Below are 3,837 nucleotides of genomic sequence, written 5' to 3'. Positions count from 1 at the left end.
CATACATATTTATTTATAACTTGCAAACTATTTTCCTTTTAATAAGAATTTTTCTTCTTCTGCTACCTTTGATTTAAATTGTGATTTGTATTTTTTTGTTTGTTGTTGAATTTACGTTGTTTTTAAAGAAATGAATGAAATGAATATACTAAAAGTAAAAGTACTGGTTTGAAATGAGGAGTTAGATTTTTTTTGTAATGACATTTATTAGGAGGTGACTTCCCCAAAAATTGCAAAAATGACTATGTTGTATTAAAATAATGAAAATATATCTGAGGGCTGCAGATAGATAATTATATTATTACCTCCGCCACGGGTGAGGTAAAGTTTTCGGTCGCGTTATGTCCATCTGTTTGTCTGTGGACAACATTACTCAAAAACTTGTGGACGGATTGTCATGACATTTTTACTGGATACTGGCCCAAGTAACACACCATTACATTTTGGTGATGTTCAGGAACACGATGCGGATACAGGAATTTTTTTCTTTTAATCCTCTGAGATCGGCAAAGCTGTGATGCTTTCACAGGTCTTCTGGAATAAAACAGTGAGAGCTTTCAGTGTTCATTTGAACTGGATTCGACAGCAAGGACTTCAAACTTTATAAAAGTAATGGTAAAACCAGATTTAATGAATAATTTTTGCCATAATGTGCACATTTTTACACATTTGGTGCGCATTTAGAGAACGTTTGCTGACCAGGAAGTGCGTGACTGCACCATGAAACCTATTTTTCCCATTTCCTCAAACACAACACATTTCCGAAACAACCAATCAAAATAGTTTCTCGCTACTAGGCTTGTAAACAGAGAGCTGCTGGGCCTCAAAGTTTGGAGACAGGGGGAGACAGGAAGCACTTTATAGAGTCAAACCATTACAAACTCATGCAAGGAGATAAAACAGATGTTCTACATGGTGAAATGTGACTGATGAAAACTTAGGAGCTTAATCCCACACCAGTTTGACAATGAATAAAGTCGGGTGACGAGTCTGATTTATTTATTATTTTCACATTGGACTCCACAGGGAGTGCATACTGCCTGCTTAAATGTTCGCTACGTCAGAACTTCATCGGCAAATGTGTTTCCATCTCTGCTTTTGCGCATTAACTCTATTACAGGATGGGGGAAATTGGTCTTGGCGGAGGTTTGCACTCTCCGAGTGCTTCTAGTTGCCAAATGCAATAATATAATTCATGAAATACAAATACTTCTTAAGTACAGTCCTTTTATTTGAATGATTATGTCCTGCTGAAGTGACATGATTTGTTTGTGTACAAACTAATATGGTATCAGAATTTTATATATTTAAACTTCTCATTCAACCACAATTAAATTCACTCTAGCTAGGAAGCACAATTTATATGGATAGTATTTATTTTTTTACAATAACAAGCTGGAATGAAAACAAGCAAAGATGAAATAAAAGTAACTTTCTACTTCTTGCCTTTTTTAAAAAATGTAAGGAGTAGAAAGTATAGATAACTGTGTGAAAATGTAAGAAGAAGAAGTAAAAAGTAGGCTGAAAATAAATTACTCAAGTAAAGTATAGATACCCAAAAATTCTACTTAAGTACAGTAACAAGGTATTTGTACTTAGTTACTTTACAACTTTGCTTATAACTAGTCAACTTTGTTAGTAAAATATCTCATGAGCCACTGGATAGATTTTAATTTTTAGGAAATAAACTCTGGCTGTTGTAAATGTACAACACTGTTAAAGATGGCTGGCACAGTTAAGGTAGGTTGTAGGTGAGAGTCAACYGTCATTTGGGCAACAAATGGTGGATTTTTATTTTTCCAAGTATGACATGTTTTTAACTGTGTAACATTTTGATGTCAGTTGCAGTTAGGCACTGTTTTTCTCCTGGCTCTACATCTCATAATAATCAGTAATTAAAAAGCAACCAGGCAGTGGGTTTTATCTAAACTGGTCTCTCTCAGAGCCCTGCTCGGACCTGATTAAGAAGGGTCGAACCTTATCCCCCCCCCGGCGGGCAGCTCCGGCCTGATAAACCAAAACCTACAAACCAATAAAACAAAACAGTTTGTGCTGAATTCAAGATTTCTTTTTAAATAATATTGAAGCACATGAATCTAATTTTAAATTAAGAATTTCACGTGAAATGATTTTCTGATAACAAACCAGGCCTGACTGAAACTTGGATGAGTCATTATGTGTTGAAAATATCTGAGTGAATATCTGTCTGAACACTGGTCATCATCGAGGCGCAGCTGAAAAGACTCTTTTGTGTCGAATGAATGCATCCATCCAGTTTTTTTTCCTTTTAGCTGCAGGCCTCAGTTCTTACTGTTTACTGTCTGACACAGAGACCAGATTTAAGTCCTGTARCCCTCGGTGCTTGCAGACTGCAGAAATGTTACAGGACAAGAGAGAAAGAAACTCTGCAGTTTTATGTTTCAGTTCTTTTTAATTATCTAAATTTACTACCTCATGACGAAGTTACACTTGAAAAAATAAAGGAGGTTTAATAAGAATCTGCGTATGGTTTGTTCTTTGATTTTTCTTTTCAAAATAAAATAATAAATAATCGGGTGTCTTGTTTTTAGTTTTGTTTTAAACCTCAATCAGAAAAACAGCAATTGCAAAACAGAAAAAGGCTATGTTTTTTTATTTTAATGGTTAAACCAAAGACAAACTTTATATTCTGTTTGGCACCATTTGTGACCTGAACAAACCAGAAATCATGGCACATTACTTTTTCCCTTTAGAAACGACYGAATGTTTGTCTTATTTAGCGTAAACAACACTACTTCAATATTCAAAATGATGCAGAACAGAGTCTGAGTGAAGCCATGGTCGGTATCTTTAGGAACCGTTTATATTTAAGCAGTTTTCTTCCAACCACTATAAACTCTTCCATCATTTCCAAAATTACTACATATTAAAACTATAACCGTATATTTTATTTTGGATTTAGAGAGCTGAAGCAAAAATCAAACACTGGATTTTTATTTACCAGTAGTTCAATTTGACATTTTTACATTTAGTTTTTAAAAAACGGAAAAAAAAACCAGTTGTACTTTGTACGAATTTGTTTTGAAAATGGTATAAACAAAAGAAAGAACCTTACACGGATTGGAAAGCATACCAGTTTGTCATTTTTTAAGAACCAGATGAGAAAAAAGTATTGTTGAAGTCTTTTGTCTAACCAGAAGAACCAGGCGTTAGCTTAGCGTTCTGAAAACAAGGACACGTTCAAACAGGCACACACACTTTTACTTGTTTGTTTGTTGTAAACTAAACTTTCTTTCAATACTGGATTTTTGTCGTAGATTTAGTTTCCCCGTTTTTACAGTTTTGATACATTTAGCTAGCTCACATCCTAAAAGTTTGCTTTATAAAATCTGAAACTGTAACAATCTGTACGCAAAGGTTTATGTTTACARATGTTTTCATACCTGAAGCTGATTTTGACACTTTACTACAGTGAGAAAACCAATAAAATCATCACCCAAAAAAGTCTAAATTTCCTTTTTGTTTTTACATTTAAGGTTTTGTTCAGAACAAAAYGTCACAAATATTCCAAAGTTCAAACAGTGAAGCGCACACATGTCTTGAAACAAACATACTTTGAGTAAATATATTATTTTTCTGTTCACACATTCCTACAAAACATTTTAATACCTGTTCATTTTTTATTAGGTGGTGAGAACGTCCATTTCATTAAAGAAGAACCCGTCTAGAGCAATGGTTCCCAAACTTTTTATCTTCTGACCCACAAAATATTCATGGCAAAAACTTGTGACCCCAAATATTACTGGTCTGAGTACATAAACTTTGTTAACAACCTTAAAAACACAGGCTTTTTGACAA

At 34.0% G+C, this 3,837-nt stretch overlaps 1 protein-coding gene across 2 annotated transcripts in view; it reads right to left on the bottom strand.

Annotated features, from left to right (window-relative positions):
* The window catches only part of slc9a7 (solute carrier family 9 member 7), a 61,440-nt gene that overhangs the window by 3,747 nt on the left and 53,856 nt on the right, over nt 1-3,837 (bottom strand). The gene's annotated exons all lie outside the window — the stretch shown is intronic.

Source organism: Austrofundulus limnaeus, unplaced genomic scaffold, assembly GCF_001266775.1.
Source record: "Austrofundulus limnaeus strain Quisiro unplaced genomic scaffold, Austrofundulus_limnaeus-1.0 Scaffold329, whole genome shotgun sequence".
Lineage (NCBI taxonomy): Eukaryota > Metazoa > Chordata > Actinopteri > Cyprinodontiformes > Rivulidae > Austrofundulus > Austrofundulus limnaeus.
Note: the sequence above shows the minus strand (reverse complement) of the source record. Positions and strands in the feature narration are given on the sequence as shown.